General features: G+C 43.3%; 1 protein-coding gene across 2 annotated transcripts in view; it reads left to right on the forward strand.

Annotated features, from left to right (window-relative positions):
* The window catches only part of EPHA6 (EPH receptor A6), a 1,167,010-nt gene that overhangs the window by 288,979 nt on the left and 853,896 nt on the right, over nt 1-24,135 (forward strand). The window lies entirely within an intron of this gene.

Here is a 24,135-nt window from a genome sequence, read left to right on the forward strand (position 1 = left end):
TGCTCGGCAGCATGCCTGGCAAGTCTTGATCTCTGCAATGCTAATGAGATCCTCGGTGTACTCTCTAAGCCACTAGTCAGGCTCTATTTGTTATATTATTATGTACTTTGGAAGCTTCGCTAATGTTTTTTAAGATGTTCCTAACAGATGTTTTACAGGGAAATGTTTGTTTTATAGCGCATTTCTTTAGGTTATAAAAGCCTACAGTATGAATTATCAAGATAATACTTTGGCAAGCACTTTCACTCGTTTCGGTGTTATTGGGTCCTGTGTTATAGTATATCATTACTTTAGGATGAATCTCACAGAAGCGTTATACTGGTGTAATATGGGCGAAAAATTCTGGTCTGACTGGGGCTCTGACAACTCAGACTAACATCATGATAAGGATCTATGATGGCTGTAATTCAGGTGATCAGACCCGTGGTGAAGTATTTTTGCATGGCCAGGTCTATGTTGAAGGGATTTTACAATAGACAACATACCGTGCATCCCATCCACAATAATATTATAATAATAATAATTTTATTTCTATAGCACCAACATATTCCGCAGCACTTTACATTTTAGAGGGGACTTGTACAGGCAATAAAAAACATTACAGAATAACAATAATCTCATAAATAAACAGATTCCAAGAGGAATGAGGGCCCTGCTTTCAAGCTTAAAATCTATGAGGAAATAGGGGAGTCACGAAAGGTGGATGGTAATGATTGCTTACATTGTATGGACCAGCCATAATGTAATAAATCGAGTGTTCATGTAATGCAACATGAACTCGTAACCAACCAGTATGTGTAAAAGTACAGACATTGAGGGCTATTAAATGCATAAAGGGTGTGAGAACAGATGATATGAGGGTCCTGGTTTTGAAGAACATTTTGTATGGGCAACACAGGGTTAGTTAGATAAATATGCTGAGGCGGTAGGCCAGTCTGAAGAAATGCGTTTTCAGGGCACATTTAAAAGTGTGGGTATTGGGGATTAATCAAATTGTCCTGGGTAGTGCATTCCAAAGAATTGGCGCAGCACTCGAGAAGTCTTGGAGACGGGAGTGGGAGGTTCTGATTATTGAGGATGTTATTCTTAGGTCATTAGCAGAACGGAGGGCATGGGTCGGGTGGTAGACTGAGACAAGGGAGGAGATGTAGGGTGGTGCTAAACCATGCAGCCCTTTGTGGGTGAGAGTGATGAGTTTATATTGGGTAACCAGTGCAATGACTGACAGGGTAGAGGCATCGGTGTAGTGGTTGGTGAAGAATACCACAAGATTGGTGATAAATGTATGACCACTGAGGTATTAAAATATGGACCATAATATATTAAATGGAGTTTTGGTGAGCACGGGTGATCATTGTTCCATTCACTGTCTATACAACCAGTGAACACTTCCACTCTATTCACACAATGGATTTTGGGGTCCCTGTTCTCGGTATTAGTTGGGGTCCATATGATCATACATTTATCACCTACTATGTGGATAGCTGAACTTTGTTGTTTATGAAACAACCACTTAATTATATCTCATGTATCCTCATCAATATTGTTGTGTAAGTTTCTGAAAAAACCCCAGAATGAACCGAAGATTTAGGCGTTATGTTTGACCTTATACATCTTTAGGGGCACTTTACTACTTGTTTTTTACAGTGCAGAGGTGCATGAAAACTAAAAAAAATGAACTCTTGTAGGCGCCAATCCATAAAGCTGTAAGGGATATGTAAATTTATGCAAATGCTTTGAGTGCTTTCTCATCTGCAAAGAGTTCTCATGATTTCTGCACAATGCTTCATTAGGAAATCTAAAATCTGAACACCTTCTAAGGTTGTATTTATATAAGGAATAATCATTGTAAAATCAAAAGTTATCCAATTTAATCTAATAACATTAATTAACTTTGTTACTATGTTACTATGTTACTATGTTACTAATTAGTCTAATATTTGGTGTTTCAATTCATCAATACTTTCAAGTCTCTTTTCAGAATAAGCTATCTGGTGTATGTTAGTGAGAAATAACACTATTTCTTGCCAATATATGACTTGTATTGCATGACGAAGTCACTCGGTTGGCTCCCGAACATGCTCGAATAACACCTTATCTGAGCACGTTCATCACTAGAGAAGACTAGTTGTTATGATGTCTTCTGTACATGGCACACAGAGATACAGCGGGGAAAATATGTATTTTATACACTGCCGATTTTGCAAGTTTTCACACCTACAGGGAATGGAGAGGTCAGTAATTTTTATCGTAGGTACTCTATGAGACACGGATTCTAAAAATTAAAACCAGAATTTTTAGATTCTGTCTCTCACAGTTGAAGCATACCTACGGTAAAAATTACAGACCTCTCCATTCTTTGTAGGTGGAAAACTTACAAAATCGGCAATGTATCCCCACTGTATCTCTGTGCGCCATGTATATTACAACTCTTTATTCCTTAGTTAGCACAGAAAAAGAGCAACAGTAGCATAGAGGAAATTATACAGCAGTACTGAGCTGTGTAGATAAGAAGCCAGATCTGGAGTGAGATAAAAGACTTATTAGAAAGCTCAGCACTAGGTTTCTGTGTCTCCCTCCACTAGTTTCTCACTCTGCTCCTCACTCCTCATCCCCCTAAAGCCCCCCACAGTGTTTAGTAGGCTTTGTAACCTGACACTACAGGGAGCTGGCAGTCTGTCATGTCTTGAGCAAGAATGATTTGGGCTGTTTTTTCAGAGTGGATAGTGAGTTTAAAAGACGGGGGAAGTGGCTCATAAGTTGAGAAAGAAACAGAATAAAGTGCTAAGATAGTTTACAATAATAATCACTTGTACTATTGATTTATAAAAAGATTGTTGAAAGTACCATGCCCATTTAAGATCTCTGCTTGCTGTCAGTGAAATAAAAACATCTTGTGTACATCTAGAATGCTTTGCTTTCCATTCATATGTTCTCTCTAGAGAAAGTAGGGAAAGCCTATGTCAAGCACATGGGTCCATCTCCCTCATAGCAAAACAATCCAACATTTCTAAGTTAAACATCCCTATCCTTTTCAATACTTTGATATCATCTCTTAGGGAAAAGTTAGGAGACCTCATGCACATTGATGGTTGAAAACCTGTACAAACATTATATAGTTTTTTATGATAGTTTAGGTGAGAACATAAACCTCTCAGAGTAAGCAACCAATCAGATTACTAGTTTTCAATCCAAAATGGCCTCTGCAAAATCACATCTTGAATCTCATTGGCCAGTGGGGGCACTTTGCGCTTATCTTTAAGGGGTTGTCTGGCCTTAAGGTACAAGTCTACAGATACTCTATGTGACTGCAGACTTGTGAATTCTAGTGCTGGCACTGGGAGCAGGCAGTCATGTGACTACAAATATGCGATTTCACACTTTCAGTATTTGGTCAGTATTTTACCTCAGTATTTGTAATCCAAAACCAGGAGTGGAACAATCATAGGCAAAGAGTAATATAAACACGTCACCACTTCTGTATTTATCACCCACTCCTGGTTTTGGCTTACAAATACTGATCAAATACTGGATGTGTGTGTGAACATGGCCTGAGGACAGCGGTTTCCCTGAGTAGACCAGTTCCTATCTTCTCAATAGAAATATCAGTAATGAAAATTATTATAAGTATCTTTATGCTTTATTTCAGCAATATATAACTAAAGTTTGAATTAAGGTCATTGTATTTTTCTTCCCATTTCTTGTGATACAGAGGCGTAGTAAACCTCTGCTGCCGTCGCTAGGAGCGTATGCATCGTTGTCGTAAATTGAAAGGGGGAAGTCTTTCGAGTTCTCTGTTTCCCAGTGTTGTAAAGGAGAAACGTATGTGACATTACTGTAAAGAAGGGTTATTCTATTTTACACAGCCTTGTCCAGAACCTTCTATTATTCCCTGTGAACTTTTAATAACAAGCGGATTGTGTGCAATATTGGGAATGGCGAAAATGTTGTAAGGCTGGAGAGACTACAGCGGAATCAGGGAGCTAAACATACGTATAGGGACTGATTCATTGCATTTGGACCTGTTTTTCTCTCATTTTTTTTTTGCTTTGATCTGTGCATTTTTCAATTTGTGCCTTTCTTAGAGTCATTTTTTTATGAAGTCACCTGTTTGATTTTTCAGTTTGCCACTATGGGCACAGTTCAAGGTTTCCAGATGGTTTTGTTTGATTCATCATCTGCCATTTTTTGAAAAGTCCCAACATTTTTCGTAAATTTGCTCCAATCCTCCTCTGAAGTGATAGTATGTGCGCCTGAAATTTTGCCACACATTTTGCAATATTTCTATGGAACATGTGACTTTTTTTACATTAAAAACTAAAAAAAAATAGGTTAAAAACAAAAATAAAGAGCATTTTTTTTTATTTTGCTCAAAAATCATAAGTAGAATGCTCCATTTTGATGAATTTGGTGCAAAAACTTCAAAAAATATCACATGACAAAAAAATAAAAGTAGCGTAACAAAAGTTGCAAATGATGAATTGGACCTGTTGAGAATTATTAAGCAATGGATCAGATTGGCTGAGGAGACAGGGCCGATGGATAATTTTATGATTGTAGTCTGGTAAACAACAGTCATTAATAGTCATTCATTTAAAGGGGTTGTCCACTAGTTTAAAATTAATGTATCTTTAAGATAGATCATGAACACCACATTGGTGGGAGTGCAACACCTGACACCCCTTCTGATCAGTTGTTCCCAGTACCGGTAGCAGCTGGATGCGCTTAGTTGCAGAGCACACATTTTTAAATAGCTCTTGTAGACCTGATGAGGCCAGTGTACTTTCTTTTGAAAAATCCATGTAACAATTACTGTATGATGATTTTGTAAAGTTTTTCTGTCTGATATTAAAAATGAAAAAATATCTGTGAGCTGTGTTTGGACTGTTGGACTGTGATCCTGACATTTCTTTTCAAAGTAAGCACACCAGCCTCATCCGATCTGATCTATGTAATAATGTATGAAGCTTGTGTTGTTGACAGATCCGCTTTCAGAAACTGGGCTTTCTTGAATCCACAATTATCATATGCTGTAGAGTACAATTCATGTGGAATACACAGGGCAAATCTATGTAAAGATTTGTTCTATTATGTAAGATAAATATACAATTTATGTTATAAAGTGTTTGAGAATGGCTTCATTGTGAAAGCTGAAATGCTGCTGTCAATTTTGCTTCAAGCATGTGATGCTTGTTCAAACTCACCTATGGCAAGTAATAGGTGAGGGCAATATGAAAATCACACCTGATACCAGATACAAAGGGGGAAAATTGACTCAATGTTTGCATTGTGTGCCTGTGTATGCCACACAAAGCAAGGAGAACTTAAAGAGGAGAAGAGAATTGTCTGAGGACTTGAGAACCAAAATTGTTGAAAAATATCAACAATCTCAAGGTAACAAGTTCATCTCCAGAGATCTTGATGTTCCATTTTCCACGGTGCGCAATATAATCAAGAAGTTTACAACCCATGGCACTGTAGCTAATCTCCCTCAAGGGCAGAGAAAAAAATGAAAGGTTGCAACACAGGATAGTCTGGATGGTGCATAAGCATCATCAATCAAGTTCCAAAGAAATTCAAGCTGTCCTGCAGGCTCAGGGTGCCTCAGTGTCAGCGCGAATTATCCGTTGACATTTGAATGAGATGAAATGCTATGTCAGAATACCCAGGAGAATCCCACTGCTGACACAGTGACATAAAAAGGCTATTCTGTAGTTTGCCAAAATGTACATGAATAAGCCAAAATCCTTCTGGGACAGCATCTTGTGGACAGATGAGACCAAGATAGAGCTTTTTGGTAAACCACACCATTCTACTGTTACCGAAAATGGAATTAAGCCTTTAAAGAAAAGAATATAGTACCTATAGTCAAATATGGTGGAAATGTAAAGATGTTTTGGGGTTGTTTTGCTTCTTCTGACACTGCATGCCTTCACTGTGTGCAAAATAACATCAAATCTGAAGATTAGCAAAGGATTTTGGTTCACAAATGTAGCGCCCATTGTCAGAAAGTGGGGTTTGCGTTCTAGGCCTTGGGTCTTCCAGCAGAACAATGACCCCAAACACACTTCAAAAAGAACCCAGAAATGGATGGAAACAAAGTGATAAGAGAGTTCTGAAGTGGCCAGCAATGAGTCCAAATCTAAATCCCATTGAACACCTATGGAAAGATCTTAAAATTGCTGTTGGGAGAAGGCGCCTTCAAATATGAGAGACCTGGAGCAGAACGGAAAAGAAGAGTGGTCCAAAAATCCAGTTGAGAGGTGTATGAAGCTTGTTGATGCAGTTATTTATTCCAAAAAGTGTGCAACCAAATATTAAGTTGGGGGTGCCGAAAATTTTGTCCAACCGATTTTTAGGGTTTTGTGTGAAATTATGTCCAATTTGCCTTTTTTTTTTTGCAATTTTTTGTGTTGTTCCAACACAAACAAAGGAAATAAGCATGTGTCTAAAAAGCAAAAGAAATAATCATGTGTCTAAAAAGCAAAGGAAATAAACATGTCTATAAAAACACATGTAATTGCATAATTTTCTAGGATGCCAAACACTTTTGGCCATGACTATATATATTAAAAAAGCATTGATGAAAAAGCTTTTTTTCACCATTTTACTCTAGTCAATGTTATTTTTTCATCTTCTTATAGTACATTACATTATAAAATATATGGTGCTCTTTAGAACTACAACTGGTCTTATGAAAGAACAAGCCTTCACAATAATCTTGTCTTTAGGAAAAACGCATGAAAAAAATGCCATCTAAATTAAAAAAAAAGTGCTAACAGCTATAAAAATGTTTCTGCATTTGCATAAGTTTTTTGTTTTGAAAAAAAGCTCCCCCAAAAAATTCCCTATGCGTGAACAAAATATCCATTATACATTAGCATTTATTTATTTAAATTAAATTTAAATGGCGGTAAATACAGTTAAATTTCTTCCCCGGTTCTATACGGCTCTGCTGGGCTTATTTTTGCAGGTGCAGCTTGTCTTTGTGAATATATACCTCTGCAGCTGCACGCTCTTTATATCTGCTAGACGACAGCTGGATGTACCTGGCAGTTCTCCTAACTCTTCCCTAAACAGCAGAGGGACAAACAACAAAATCGCTTTAGATATAATTTCCCTGTGCATCACAGCAAACAACTGTACCGGAATAGAAAGCGAAACGCGTTTCTGAATGAAGCGAGGCCATCAGGAGCGAAATGCCGGTGATTTGCTTCAATGTGACTTCATTTTATATTCTTAGATGAAAATTTCATCTGTGGAAATAAGCTACTAGAAGGATGGCCGCTCCTTCATGCTGTGAGTCTAATTATGACTGTCAACAACGCAAGAGGAATTTGTATGTTTATTGAAGCTTGAAGTCCTGCATTGTGCGTGTCTGAAGCGTTCTCCGTGACTTATCCAAAATAACCGCCCCCACTGAGGGTGAACTTCAGCCTGGAAAAGCGGTCAGGACCTACAGCTTTATATTTTCCTTCCGATAAAGTATGTTACCTCCTGAGCTTGGCTGTTTGCTTCCAGCTGTTGAAAAAAAGCTGTAACAATGCCAGCAGCCTTATTAAACAAGCCAACTTGAATTCCAAATGATTATAATACAGCCTCTTTTTCTTCGCCAAGATTGCCAACAAATGCAAAATACTGTGGGATATGAGCGTTATAAATCTGCAGAAATTTGCTGCGTCAGTTTTGTTTCTCTAGATTACAATGCTGTGCCAGGATTATAAGAAAGTCTTGGCCATGGTTTATACCTGCTCTCCTACCATCAGTACTAAGGCTTGTGCAGAAGACCATATTTTCAGTCCTAGTGTGATCCATCAAAACATCTGATCACATTCTGACCAATGTTATTCTATGGAGCCCTGTATGTACATGTCCAATTTTTTGGAGACTTCCCAAAGAAAAATTGCACAATGCCCGATTTGCAGCCGATATTCGGATGGCATGCGGCCATTCAGGTCTACAAGGCATTGCAGAGACAAAACGTGAGCCCTACTGAAGAGGGTGCACGGGTACGTTCCCACACCATACATATAGATAGCAAGAACCCGGCAGCACTCAACTTAAGTTTATGTGATGCACTTGTTTATTTGTAGTATCAACAACAAATGTTTTGGTCGTGGAGACCTTCATCAGTTACGTACTTACGTAAAGGAGAATGGTGGGTGATGAACTACGGTGAGTCCGAAAAAAGTGTTTATCTGTATATTCAGAGTTGTAACACCATCTGTGTGCCACCACTCTCACTGACAAGCGGTGGATACCGCGTCTGCTCTCGGCTTCCACTATCCTAGAACCAGCAAGGATCTCTTTGGATCCAATTAGATGGTGTTACAACTCTGATTATACAGATAAACACTTTTTCGGACTCACTGCAGTTCATCACCCACCATTCTCTTTTACGTTAGTACGTAACTGATTAAGGTCTCCATGACCGAAACTTTGTAGTTGGTACTACAAATAAACATGTGCATCACATTAACTTAAGATGAGTGCCGGGTTCTCTTTATCTATGTGGACAACATTGGACAGCACTCAGATGACGTCTCCATACAGTCCAACTTTCACGGACTATCAGAGTGGAGGAGATGGAGACATTTTTTAATTCTGTCTTCTCCGACGAGAAAAACGGATCACACTATGATCAAACTCTAATCAGAGTGTGATCAGAGTATGATTAGCATAATCTGCCCGATTCTCTCGGATGAGTAAAAATATGGTGGTGTGACCTGAGCCTAATTCAGCACACATTGTGAATTTTGCACAGCGTTTTGAAGGCCCGCACATAGTCCACACTCCTTTTCTATGACTGTTCTGTAAATTTTCCGAAAGCAATCTCCAGCCCACATTACCTGATCCTGGATCATTATAATTTGCCTTCTACGTTCTGTTATTCCTATTGTAAGAATTCTGAAGAACAATATGCAAGATACACAATATCACAGAGTGAGAAATTTGCTAATTAGAAAAGACTTCAGCGCTGTTTCTATCTTGACAGGTGTTTAGAAAAATAGACAAATCTTTTGTAAATAGATACATTTGGGGGGCTGATTTTGTCATGTACGGCAGAGCTGAATTTGTGAGACAACGCTGAATTTTCTGTAATTAATATACAAATTAGACATATTAGATGAAAGTCGACCAATCCCGGCGATTTCGACAGGATCGGCTGACCATCTGATATGTACATTGGGCCCCCAACTGTCCCACGACAGATGAGATGGACTTTTTGACTTATCAGCACCCAATTCTTTTGTTTTCAGGGGAGATAAGCTGATGCCAAAAGAATCTGTCAGAGGCCTTCTTATCGCCTTGCTGCTGAAAATACATGAATGTTCCAAGTCAGGCTCTCCCGAATGATAGTCAGACTAAATCGCTCTCTGCCAAATGAACATTTGTCTGACACATTATTATTCAATTAATATGTTTTTAAGTGATACAGAGCTTGTCAACTCTCCCAAAAAGTCAGCGAGGCAACTGGAAAAAATGGCCACCATATTGGTTGTCACCCCCCAATAAAGAAGGAAAAAACAGATGAACTTATTGTTTTGCATCTGTATGTATATTAGTTTTTACGCTGACGTGTGTTAGGTGTCAAGTTCCCACCGCTGCACAGGTGGAATCTCAAACCATGTCTGCTGCAGTCTCCCATTCTCCTCCAGCCGCAGTGGCACCTGCTCAGCAGAGACATCGGTCCCAGCATCTGGCTCAGCTTGATACTGTGTGAATGGTTTCTGCTGCCTTTCCAGGCTCTGCCTTTGTAGCCAGCAATGGTCAGCAGCGAGCAGGCTTTTCTGGGACTAAGTCCTGCTTTTCATGCACTGAGCATGCCCACGGGAGGACCTCTCATTGGAAGTCGGGGGTCACATGCTCAGGCCCTGCAGCAGCTCCTATTGGTCCACCAGGAAGGTCCTGAAGAGATGCAACTATAAAAGGTTCGCATGGCCGCACGGCCATGTGCTAGTATCAAATGTGTTTGGCTTATGTCAGTGGATACTATACCACTCTATACTTTGTGGTGTGAGGCTGAAGCTTTGGGACAGTACACTCAGGCAGGCAGCTAACGTCAGTGGGGGCAATTAGCCTTGGATTAGCATCTGGTTCCTTCATGTGTGTGGTTAGCACAGAAGAGTTCCAGAGCAAGCACAACCCTAGTTAGGGTAATAGTTTTGTGTACAGCGCGGCTCTGTGAGGCAATAGAGATTGCAGCCCGTTCACACGGGGTGAAGCTTAACCCATGTTTGAGCTCTGAGTGTATCCTCCGTTACTTTGCAGAAGATATCTCTGCACAGTGGACTCCGGGCTGCGAACGCACCTTGTAGCTACCTATCTATACTCGGTGCATTCCATTAGCCCTAACTGTATTCTAGCGCCAGGGTCTGGCTAAGTAATGACGGACGAACAGCGATTGCAGGGGTACATCCAGCAGCTGGAGGGCAGGTTGACAGCTCTCGAGCGTGCAACCTCAGCTGTGGATGTTACTGCAATAGCTGTTCAGGCTACTAGCATTGCTGCAGCAACTTTAACCACTGCCACACCTGTTCTGACCTTATCCCACGTCCCGCTGCCAGACAAATACTCTGGTGACAGTAAATCATGTAGGGGTTTCGTGAGCCAGTGCGGTATACACCTCGAGCTCCTGGCTCCATGTTTTCCCACAGAGCGGGCAAGGGTGGGATTCATTATTTCTCTTCTGTCGGACAGGGCGTTGGAGTGGGCTACGCCGCTGTGGGAGCGCGACGATCATGTGGTGCAGAGTGCTCCTCGGTTTTTGAGCACTCTGAAACAGGTCTTTTTAGGTCCTCGAGTCACCCATGATACGGCGCTCCAACTGCTGGCATTGACTCAGGGTTCGTCCATGGTCAGCCATTTTGCCGTCCGCTTCCAGACTTTAGCGTTCGAGCTAGAATGGTCAGATAAAGCCCTCATCCCGGTATTTTGGAGGGGGCTGGCTGACCATGTGAAGGACGCTTTGGCCACTAGGGAGATTCCTGCCACACTGGAGGAGCTCATAGCAGTATCAACTCGCATCGACCTTCGTTTTCACGAGCTAAGGTTGGAGCAAGTCCAGTGTAGGCAGAGGTTTCGTCTGGCTCCCACCTTCGCCAAACCTCTGGAATCTCCAGTCAATGCGTCCGAGTCACATGAGGCCATGGAGGTGTCACGAGTGGGGTCTAAGTCCCGGACCACTCGTGCACACTTAAGGTCTGTCATGTTTGCCATCAGTCAGGACACCTTGCCTCCAGATGTTCTCAGCGGTCGGGAAAACGTCAGCATCTAGTGGTAGTCAGAGGAGGTACACTAGACACGGCGACGTTTCCTCCAAATTGTCCTTCAAGGGGACAATTACGATAGGCCCATCCACTCTTATGGTAGAGCTTTGCATGGACTCTGGGGCGGAGGGCAATTTTATGTCATCTGCTTTCGCCCAACGACACACAATACCCCTGGCGATGCTCTCCAAACCTGTGACCGTTCGAGTGGTAAATGGGTCGACACTACCCTCACAGATTACACACCAAACCATTCCATTCACTCTTTCCATGTCTCCATCTCATCAGGAGATTATTTCCCTACTAGTCATTCCCGAGGGAATTGATGAGGTCCTGTTGGGGATACCGTGGCTACGCTACCACTCTCCTCATATAGAGTGGTCCTCAGGGAGAATTCTGGGATAGAGTAAATCCTGTGAGGGTAGATGTCAGAGGGAGTACGTTCAGGTTGCTACAATTGAGGTACCCACAGATCTTTCCTTTCTCCCCAAGCACTATTGGCCCTATGCGGACGCGTTCTCCAAAAGGGCTGCGGAGACCCTTCCACCTCACCACCCCTATGACTGTCCTATTGGCCTCTTGCCTGGTGCAGAACCTCCACGGGGTCGAGTCTATCCGTTATCTCTTCCGGAGATGGAGGCAATGTACTAGTACATCCGAGAGAATCTGGCAAGAGGATTCATTAGGAAGTCAGTGTCACCTGCAGGGGCTGGGTTCTTCTTCGTGCAGAAGAAACTTGGAGAACTACGTCCATGCATAGACTACAGGGGTCTTAACACCATCACCGCTGAGAATAAGTACCCACTACCCCTGATATCTGAGCTCTTTGATAGGCTACAGGGAGCAAGGGTATTTACTCAAACTAAATCTGTGGGGTGCTTACAACCTGATTCGCATCCATGATGGGGATGAATGGAAGATGGCTTTTAACACCAGGGATGGGTACTATGAATATCTGGTGATGCCCTTCGGGCTCTGTAATGCCCCAGCCATTTTCCAAGACTTTGTGAATGACATCTTCCGGGATATGCTCACCACCTCGGTCATAGTCTATCTGGATGATATTCTCATCTACTCTCCAGATATTGACTCCCGCCAGAGAGATGTATATGGATCCTGCCAAGCTACAGGCTGTGATGAACTGGCAGGAATCCCATTCTCTTAAAGCAGTGCAGCGCTTTATGGGGTTCATTAATTACTATCGCCAGTTCATTCTCCACTTCTAAACTTTGGTAGCTCCCTTGGTTGCCCTCACCAAGAAGGGAGCAAACCCCAAATTGTTGTCGGAGGTCTCCAAAGCCTTTCTCGCTATTAAATCACACTTTGCTAGCGCTCCGATCCTACATCGCCCCGATGTACAGTGCAGACCTAAAGTTTGGACACACCTTCTCACTTTAAGATTTTTCTGTATTTTCATGACTATGAAAATTGTAAATTCACACTGAAGGCATGAAAACTATGAATTAACACATGTGGAATTATATACTTTACAAAAAAGTGTGAAACAACTGAAAATATGTCTTATACTCTAGTTTCTTCAAAGTAGCCACCTTTTGCTGTGATGACTGCTTTGCACACTCCTGGCATTCTCTTGATGAGCTTCAAGAGGTAGTCACCGGAAATGGTCTTCCAACAATCTTGAAGGAGTTCCCAGAGACGCTTAGCACTTGTTGGCCCTTTTGCCTTCACTCTACGGTCCAGCTCACCCCAAACCATCTAGATTGGGTTCAAGTCTGGTGACTGTGGAGGCCAGGTCATCTTACGTAGCACCACATCACTCTCCTTCTTGGTCAAATAGCCCTTACACAGCCTAGAGTTGTGTTTGGAGTCATTGTCCTGTTGAAAAATAAATGATGGTCCAACTAAACGCAAACTGGATTGAATAGCATGCCGCTGCAAGATGCTGTGGTAGCCATGCTGGTTCAGTATACCTTCAATTTTGAATAAATCCCCAACAGTGTCACCAGCAAAGCACTCTCACACCATCACACCTCCTCCCCCATGCTTCACGGTGGGAACCAGGCATGTAGAGTCCATCCGTTCACTTTTTCCGCGTCACACAAAGACACGGTGGTTGGAACCAAAGATCTCAAATTTGGACTCATCAGACCAAGGCACAGATTTCCACTGGTCTAATGTCCATTCCTTGTGTTAGTTAGCCCAAAGAAGTCTCTTCTGCTTGTTGTCTGTCCTTAGCAGTGGTTTCCTAGCAGCTATTTTACCATGAAGGCCTGCTACACAGTCTCCTCTTAACAGTTGACTCTTGGTCTTCCTTTCCTGGGGCGGTCCTCATGTGAGCCAGTTTCTTTGTACCACTTGATGGTTTTTGCCACTGCACTTGGGGGCACTTTCAAAGTTTTCCCAATTTTTTGGACTGACTGACCTTCATTTCTTAAAGTAATGATGGCCACTCGTTTTTCTTTACTTAGCTGCTTTTTTCTTGCCATAATACAAATTCTAACAGTCTATTCAGTAGGACTATCAGCTGTGTATCCACCAGACGTCTGCACTACACAACTGATGGCCCCAACCCCATTTATAAGGCAAGAAATCCCACTTATTAAACCTGACAGGGCACACCTGCGAAGTGAAAACCATTCCCGGTGACTACCTCTTGAAGCTCATCAAGAGAATGCCAAGAGTGTACAAAGCAGTCATCAAAGCAAAAGGTGGCTACTTTTAAGAACCTAGAATATAAGTGTCAGGACTCTGAACATTTTTACCTTTTGTGCATTACTGCCCTTTTCCAAGATGGCGTCTTTGGTCTCATGTGCACTGTGTCTTCCTGCTATAAAACTCCACCCCAGCCTTCAGTCTGTGCAAGAGTATTCTGCCTTGCATCCAGCTCCTGACCTCTGATTACTCCCTTGCTATATACCTGCTCCTGTGAACCTGTGTGGTGATCCTGCTACTCTGCTCTGAGTTCCTGCTGCATACACCAGTTTCCAGTAATCCTCCTTCATCTGCTGCTCGTGTTTACTTCCATCTGCATTTGCTGGACATGTAAGCTGTTTCTGCTCTGCAAAAACCTGAGACTATTAACCAGGCCTCCCTGGTTGAGCTAAGATATGATTTGAACTGCCTTATAAGCTTATCTATCTGTGTTTGGACTAAGACAAGGATTTACTCGTGTCAAGTATCCTCAAGAATAACTGTGCTTCATAGACTTTCTGCTTGATTGCATTTTCCTCTGAAGTTTCCTATAGACCGCTAAGCTGCGTTTAATATTTACACCAAGTGTTGTGGAATTGAGTTTCTCTCTGCACCTGTTTGAATCACCGTGTGATAATATAGACTTTACCACTTATAAAACTGTGTCCTGTAGTTGTCTTGTTCCACGCAAAGAGTCTCCTGAGTTATCCCCTATAATTATTACAGGATACTCTAGCCATAAAAAAAAAAGGAGACTGCTGGAACAATGACTGCAGAAAGCAGATTAGAGCAGGTGTTTTCCATAATTAGATCACTGCAGAAAGATGTGGAAGGTCTGCAAAAGAAGTTTGGAAGCCTTGAACACAATCAACAAGTGTTTGGACAAACTTTGCAGGACTTAAGCAACCGCATGGCAGCCCAGGAAAACAAACTTGCTGGCATAGAGTCCCAGTATGGACGGGCTTTTCAGTACATAAGCACGCAAATAGCTGCACAAGTAACTTTACCCTCTCGGCAACCGCCACCAGCTAGCCCACCTAAGTTGCCCCCATTCAGATTTAATGGTGATCGCGACAAATTTTGTGGCTTTGTGAATCAATGTATGCTATATTTTGATGTGCATGCTGACCGTTTTCCTACTGATAGATCCAAAGTATTGTGTGTAATAATGCTACTGACCTCACGAGCGCTCGCCTGGGCGAATCCGATGATTGAGTCTCGTGACACACGGTTAAATAACTTGGATGATTTGTTGGCCGCTATGGCATTAATGTTTGATGACCCTAATCGCCGTGCAACCGCTGAATCTGCTTTGTTGTCTTTACGCCAGGCTAAACGTTCTGTTATTGAGTATGCCACTGAATTCAGGAGATTAGCGGTAGATACCAATTGGGACAGTTATGCACAATTGCCTATTTTTAAAAGGGGTCTGTCTAGTATTATAAAAGATGAACTAGCTCGCGCTGAGTCACCACAAGAGCTAGAGACATTTATACAGCATTGCCTAGACATTCACCTTACTGAGCGTAGGCAGGAGAAATTTGCTGCATATAACCGTATTTCTAACTTTTCCCTTCCTTCCAAAGAGCCTGCTGGTAAAACCTTTCGGGAGGTGGAGGAGGTGCCCGTGCAAATTGATTCCGTTCAGAGGCGCGAGATCAATGAGCGCCTGGAGCATTGCCTTCGTGAAAGTCTATGTTTCTACTGCAGCCAGTCTGACCACTTCTTGATCAATTGTCCTAAGTGTCCTAGACGGCCTAACAAGGTGCTAGCAGCAGTAGGGGAGTATGACAACTGTGATGATGAATCTGACATCTCTGAATGTAGCCTGCCTTTAAACGCTGTATTCCATTCACTTTCTATGACTTCACCCCCCAAGGAGCTGAAGGAGAAGAACTCTCACTGTTCTCTCCCTATTAAGATCCTGTGTTCAGCACAGTGGATTTCCAGTGCAGCTATGATTGACGCAGGTGCCGGTGGCAATTTCATGGATATCGCATTTGCCAAGGAACATGGTATTGAAATTCAGCAAAGAGCCTCTCCAATTACCATGGAAACAGTGGATGGGTCACCTTTAATCTCTGGGCCTGTGGATCAGGAGACCGTACCCTTTGAAATTTTGTTGGAGCCTAATCATCAGGAGCAACTTTCTTTCTTGCTAATTTCTTCTCCTCATTTTCCTGTGATTTTAGGCATTCCTTGGTTGCGTTTTCGGAACCCAATTATCAACTGGGAGACCAAGAAGATTATCTTTCCAACAAGGAGCAACTCAGCGTTAACAGAAGCTGTACCTTAGTCCACGGCTACGAAACCACATGTACAGGTATTTTCTTTACCTCCAGCATATAAAGAGTTCTCTGACATCTGTGACAAGAAGAATGCAGATCAGCTTCCTCCACACAGGCATTATGACTGTCCCATTGAGCTGCTTCCTGGGGCAGCTATTCCTTTTGGTAACGTATACCCTTTGGCGGCACCTGAGCTTCAAGCCTTAAAGAAGTATATTGATGAAAATCTGGCCAAAGGCTTCATACGTCCTTCTTCCTCACCAGCAGGGGCACCTATATTTTTTGTAAAAAAGAAGGATGGGACCCTGAGACCCTGTGTTGACTATCGGGAACTCAATAAGGTAACCGTACAAAACCGTTACCCTTTGCCTCTGATTCCCGAATTACTGGAAAGAGTCCGCCATGCTAAGGTGTTCTCTAAACTGGAACTTCGTGGGGCTTATAATTTGGTGCGTATTCGTCCAGGGGATGAGTGGAAGACAACATTCCGATGCCGGTATGGACACTTTGAATATCTCGTGATGCCCTTCGGGCTTTGTAATGCCCCTGCAACATTTCAACACCTTGCTAATGACATTTTCAGAGATTTGTTGGACCAGTTTGTGGTGATCTATTTGGACGATATTCTAATCTTTTCTGACTCTCTACAGGAACATGAGGAACATGTCAAAGCTGTTTTAAGGCATCTGAAAGAGAACCATCTGTATATCAAGCCGGAGAAATGCGAGTTCCATTGTTCTGAGATACAGTTCTTAGGTTATATAATCTCTCCCCAGGGGCTGAACATGGAATCTGGTAAGATTCAGGCTATCCTTGACTGGCTGGAACTCAAGAATGTTAAGGAGGTCCAACGTTTTATTGGTTTTGCAAATTTCTACAGACGCTTCATTCGAAATTTTTCTGATATTGTCCGTCCCATTACTTCCTTGACAAAGAAGGAAAAGCCCTTTAAGTGGTCGTCACAGGCTCAAGAAGCTTTTGATCGGCTTAAGATCTGTTTCACATCAGCACCGCTGTTGATACACCCAGATCCAACACTTTCATTCATTGTGGAGGTGGACGCTTCTGATAATGCTTTGGGGGCTATTCTCTCCCAAAGAACTGGAGAGAAGGGTCTACTACATCCTTGTGCTTTCTTTTCCCATAGACTAACCTCAGCAGAGAAGAATTACGACGTGGGAGACAAGGAATTGCTGGCTATTATTGCGGCTTTCAAAGAATGGAGGCATCATCTGCAAGGAGCTGCACAACAGATCATAGTGCTAACTGGCCATCGCAATTTAGAGTTCCTTAGATCCGCTAGATGTCTTTCTCCTCGTCAGGCTCGTTGGAACTTATTTTTAAATCAATTTAAATTTGTTATCTCGTACCATCCAGGTTCTCGTAATGGGAAGGCTGATGCTTTATCCCGAATCCATGCTGCGGATTCCGTACCTGGAGCCCCGTCCAAGACCATTCTATCTGATGCCAATTTCATCGGAGTTATCCACGATCAGGACTTGTGGAAGGAGTGCAGGGAGGCCTATGACGGTGATGTATTTCTGGCCAACCCACCTGTGGATATTAATCTTCTCTTTAAGGGTGGCATGTGGTTCAGAGATCGATGTATCTACGTCCCTGAGGTCGTCCGTCTGCAGATCCTCAAGTTGTTACATAACTCCATGTTGGCTGGTCACAGGGGGGTACAGAAGACACAAGAGTTCCTGAGCCGATTCTTCTGGTGGCCAACTTGCCTGAAGGATACCAAGGACTATGTTCTCTCGTGCGAGGTATGTGCCCATTACAAGACTCCTCATGTGGCACCTACAGGTCTTCTACAACCATTACCTGTTCCGTCCCACCCTTGGGGGTCTATATCAATGGACTTTATTGTGGAGCTACCTACATCGGGGGGCATGAATACAATCATGGTAGTAGTTGATCGCCTGACTAAAGCTGCTCATTTTGTTCCATGCACCGGCCTCCCCTCAGCTAAAGATACAGTGAACTTGGTTATACAGAATGTCTTTCGGGTTGCATGGGGTTCCGGATGAGATAATCTCTGACCGTGGAGTACAGTTCACTTCAAGATTCTGGAAGGGGTTTTGCTCTGCACTCAATATTAATGTCTTTCTCTCTTCCGCTTCGCATCCCCAGACAAATGGTCAGACTGAGCGTACCAACCAGACGCTGGAACAATATCTAAGATGCTATGTCAGCCATCTCCAGGATGATTGGTTGGGGTTGCTGCCGTTAGCCGAATTTTCATATAATAATTCTCAGAGCGCCTCCACTAAATTTACACCTTTCTTTGCCAATCTGGGTTATCATCCGTGTATTTTACCTAGATCTCCAATTAAATCTCCGGTTCTGGCAGTGGAGGAAAGGCTGACTGCGATGAGACAAAATCTGGAGGTTCTGAAGGAATCCCTGACCACAGCTCAAGAACGTTATAAGAGATCGGCTGATAGATTCCGTAAACCTGCACCCATGTTCAAGGTAGGAGATTCCGTGTGGTTAGCAACTAAGAATCTGAAGTTAAACATTCCTTAACAAAAACTTGGACAGAAATTCATTGGCCCTTTCAAGATCAACGGAATTGTGAGCTCTGTGGCCTGCCGGCTGAAGCTGCCTAGGACTATGAAGGTACACCCAGTTATTCATGTATCTTTACTAAAGCCTGTATTTCCTAATACCTTCCAGGGACATGTTGTGCCACCTCCGCAGCCTGTGGTGATTGATGGGCAAGAACAATTTGTGGTGGAGAAAATTGTTGATTCCAGGATTCGCAGGAATCGGCTCCAATATCTGATAAGATGGCAGGGATATCCCCCTGAGGAAGACTATTGGGAACCTGTGGAAAACATCAATGCCCAACAGAAGATTTCTCGTTTTCATCAGAGATTCCCTGAGAAACCAGGTCCAGGATCGTCCTGAGGCCGCTTCTAAGGAGGGAGTAATGTCAGGACTGTGAACATTTTTACCTTTTGTGCATTACTGCCCTTTTCCAAGATGGCGTCTTTGGTCTCATGTGCACTGTGTCTTCCTGCTATAAAACTCCACCCCAGCCTTCAGTCTGTGCTAGAGTATTCTGCCTTGCATCCAGCTCCTGACCTCTGATTACTCCCTCGCTATATACTTGCTCCTGTGAACCTGTGTGGTGATCCTGCTACTCTGCTCTGAGTTCCTGCTGCATACACCAGTTTCCATTAATCCTCCTTCATCTGCTGCTCGTGTTTACTTCCATCTGCATTTGCTGGACATGTAAGCTGTTTCTGCTCTGCAAAAACCTGAGACTATTAACCAGGTCTCCCTGGTTGAGCTAAGATATGATTTGAACTGCCTTATAAGCTTATCTATCTGTGTTTGGACTAAGACAAGGATTTATTTGTTTCGAGTATCCTCAAGAATAACTGTGCTTCATAGACTTTCTGCTTGATTGCATTTTCCTCTGAAGTTTCCTATAGACCGCTAAGCTGCGTTTAATATTTACACGAAGTGTTGTGGACTTGAGTTTCTCTCTGCACCTGTTTGAATCACCGTGTGATAATATAGACTTTACCACTTATAAAACTGTGTCCTGTAGTTGTCTTGTTCCACGCAAAGAGTCTCCTGAGTTATCCCCTATAATTATTACAATAAGACATATTTTCATTTGTTTCACATTTTTTTGTAAAATATATAATTCCACATGTGTTAATTCATAGTCTTGATGCCTTCAGTGTGAATTTACAATTTTCATAGTCATGAAAATACAGAAAAATCTTTAAATGAGAAGGTTTGTCCGAACTTTTGGTCTGTACTGTAGATAAGCCGTTTATAATGGAGGTGGATGCCTCATCTGTTGGTGCTGGAGCAGTCCTCCTTCAAAAGGATACTCAAGGTTGAAAGCATCCTTGCTTCTTCTTTTCCAAGGCCTTCTCACCAGCGGAGAGGAATTATTCCATCGGGGACAGGGAGTTGCTAGCCATGAAGTTTCCTTTCTCAGTGTGGAGACTCCTCCTGGAGGGGGCTCACTTTCACTTTCAAGTTTTTGCAGATCACAAAAATTTGGTGTACTTACAGACAGCCCAGTGGCTAAATTCTCATCAGGCCAGATGGTCCCTGTTCTTCTCCCGGTTCCATTTAACCCTCCATTTTCTCTCCGGGGAGAAGAACATTCATGCCGACGCTCTCTCCTGCTCCGTAGTGTCATCATCAGAGGAGGAGGAACCTCGGCTTATTGAGAACCATGGCTCCGGTTTCGCTAGAGTCTGTGCCCCCGGGCAAGACTTTTGTACCATCTAATTTGCGACCCGAGGTTCTCTCTTGGGCTCATTCGTCCAGGGTTGGTGGACATTTTAGGACCAAGAGGACATTTGAGCTTCTGGCGAGGAGATACTGGTGGCCGCATATGGCTCGTGACGTCGGGGATTATATTCGGGCGTGTGTCTCCTGCACCAAGAATCGGTCTCCTCGGCAACGGCCTGCTGGGCTACTTCACCCCCTGCCAGTGGCAGACTGGCCCTGGGAGATCGTTGGGATGGACTTTGTGGTGGGCTTACCTAAGTCTCATAGCTGCAACGTTATCTGGGTAGTCACCGATCATTTCTCTAAAATGGTGCTGCTTCCACGGTTACCTTCTGCACGGGCCTTGGCGGCATTGTTCATAAAGCATCTTCCGTCTACATGGCATGCCTGACAAAATTATCAGTGACCTGGGTCCCCAGTTCACATCTCAGTTTTGGAGAGAGCTATGTCGTTTACTCTGCACTGAGCAGAATCTCTCTTCTGCATACCATCCCGAGATGAATGGGTTGGTAGACTCTGGTGAGATACCTGCGACATTTTGTCACTGCTAGGCAGGATGATTGGGCATCTTTGCTACCTTGGGCGCAATTTGCTTTAAACAATGCCATAGCCGACTCCACTGGGCAGTCTCCATTTCTCTTTAATTACGGCCAGCATCCGCGTGTCCCTATGCCTATGCCTGTGTCATCCACTGATTCCAGGGTGGCAGACTGGGCAGTGGATGAATGAGTGTTTTTGCCGATGCACACCGGCAGCCCGCTCCGACCTTCGCTCCTGGCGACTTAGTGTGGCTCTCCGCCCGTAACATCAGGCTGCGAGTTAAGTCGACTTAGTTTGCGCCTCTTTACATTGGTCCTTTCAAAGTTCTGGAACAGGTTAACCCTGTGGTCTACTGTTTGGCTATTCCTCCGCTCCTTGGTATCACCGACACCTTTCATGTTTCCCTCTTAAAGCCCGTCTATATGTCCCAGTTTTCCGAGTCATCTGGTTCATCCACGGATGAGTACGAGGTGAACTCTATCTTGGGGTGCAATGTGGTACGTGGCAAGAAATACTATTTGGTGGACTCGAAGGGTCACAGCCCAGAGGTCATAACCTGGGAACCTGTGGAGCACATTCGGGCTCCACGGCTCATTGCAGCCTTTGAGCATGGTGAGGCTCAAGGAGGAGGGGGCCCTAGGAGGGGGGTAACGTTAGGTGTCGAGTTCCCACCGCTGCACAGGGGGAATCTCGAACCATGTCTGCTGCGGTCTCCCATTCTCCTCCAGCCACAGTGGCACCTGCTCAGCGGAGATGTTGGTCCCAGCGTCTGGCTCAGCTTGACACTGTGCGAATGGTAACTGCTGCCTTTCCAGGCTCTGCCTTTGTAGCCAGCACTGGTCTGCGGTGAGCAGGCTTTTCTGGGACTAAGTCCTGCTTTTCACGCACTGAGCATGCACACGGGAGGACCTCTCATTGGAGGTCGGGGGTCACATGCTCAGGCCCTGTAGCAGGTCTTGTTGGTCCACCTGGAAGGTCCTGAAGAGATGTAACTATAAAAGGTTTGCATGGCCGCACAGCCATGTGCTAGCATCAAATGTGTTTGGCTTCGGCCAGTGGATACTATACCACTCTATACTTTGTGGTGTGAGGCTGAAGCTTTGGGGTCTGTACACTCAGGCAGGCAGCTAGCGTCATTGGGGGCAATTAGCCCTGGCTTAGCATCTGGTTCCTTCTTGTGTGCAGTTAGCACAGAAGAGTTCCAGAGCAAGCACAACCCTAGTTAGGGTAATAGTTTTGTGTACAGCGCGGTTCTGTGAGGCAACAGAGATCACTTCCAGTTCACACGGGGTGAAGCTTAACCCACGTGTGAGCTCTGAGTTTATCCGCCGTTACTTTGCAGCAGATGTCTCTGCACGGTGGACCCTGGGCTGCGAATGCACCTTGTAGCTACCTATCTATACTCGGTGCGTTCCGCTAGCCCTAACAACGTGTTCAGGGCTAATAGCTGTCTACAAATATCTGAAGGGATGTCACAGTGTAGAGAGATCATCATTATTCTTATTTGCACATGGATTGAAACTGAAAGGGAGAAGATACAGATTAGATATTAGAAAAAACCTTTTGACAGTGAGGGTGAGTAATGAGTGGAACAGGCTGTCATGAGAGGTGGTGAGTTCTCCTTCAATGGAAGTCTTCAAACAGAGGCTAGACAAACATCTGTCTGCGATGGTTTTGTGAATCCTGCATTGAGCAGGGGGTTGGACACGATGAGTCTGGAGATATCTTCCAACTCTAACATTCTAGGATTCTATGATTCTTATAAGGCCATATTTCCATAAACACTGCATTCTTTTCTGCTGCATTTTTTGTTCAAGAAAACTTTTATTTCACTGTATCAGCAAGGCTGATGTGATTTCTTAAAAACTCATGCACACTATGTTTAAAGACGCTGGTGAACTGCGCCTTTTTAGGTGCATTTTTTTTTCTCTCTAGGTTTTAATAGTGAGCCTGAAAAAATGCATCTAAAAACCTAGTTGCACTTTCTAAATGCAGAATCAAAGCTTTTCTGTACTAACGAAAACAAAACAAAAAACTTTGCTTCAAATCTGCTCCAAAAACGCATCAAATAAAGGGAAAAGTGCAGCAAAAACACAGTAATGAAAGAAGATGGTTATTGCATATTTTTGCCTGGGCACCTGCAGAAAACGTGCGGATAAAAACAAGCAAAAAAAAACACAGCATTAGAACACAACCTGAATAGGATTCTGCAGCAAGAAAAGCAGATATTTTGCCGTTTGCAGCAAAAATGTAATTGCAGTGTTCCATTCCGAGCCCTTCCATGGAGTCCACAGTTCCTGTTAGCTGTTTGCTCCCTCTGTCGGCATTACATTTGCAGAAGCTGGTGATTCTCCTTCACAATAGAGAGATAATGGACTAGGTCACCTTAGGGGGATTTAAAGAACTGAGCGTTAACTAAGTTTGACATTTTCTGTGTTATTTGTTTGCAGGCAGCCGGCTCAAGACAGCTATTTTTAAAGGGGCATCCAGTGTGTCAGTGTTTAGTAGTACAACGATAGGTATCTGATTATTCTTCACGCTGTTCTTGATGATAATTTTGACAGTGAAAACGCTTTTACCTGATTGCTCTTCACACTGATTGATTTTTACCAGCTAAAATGTTTATTTAACTTGTCTAAACTCTACGTGTCATATATGTGCCCCAGATCATATCCTTATAGTGAACATATACTAATGCTGTGCTGATTAATTTAAAGGGAACCTGTTTTGGCTCTTTGACTTCAAAGCAACATCATCCCAGGAAAGTACTCTTGTAATGATTATTACATCCATACTTTTATTTTATAAAGCTGTTGTAAGATTGCTCTCACTGAGTGTATTGGGGGACACTCGCTTGGCACGGGATTAACGTAGTCAGGCACGATTTTTCACACAAAACAGTCAATACGGTTTATTAAAGTGTCATAAACCGGGTTATGCACAGTTCATATTATACATTTCATGAAACACAACAGGCACCAACTGATGATATTAACTTGCAGCTTTATCTTAAACACTTCATATACGGCTTTGTCTCACGGACACTAAACATGCTAAACCTCACTTCGTTCAGTTGCCGTGGGAGACCACACAGTTCATAGACTCTCACAAGCACC

Source organism: Ranitomeya variabilis, chromosome 3 (genome assembly GCF_051348905.1).
Source record: "Ranitomeya variabilis isolate aRanVar5 chromosome 3, aRanVar5.hap1, whole genome shotgun sequence".
Lineage (NCBI taxonomy): Eukaryota > Metazoa > Chordata > Amphibia > Anura > Dendrobatidae > Ranitomeya > Ranitomeya variabilis.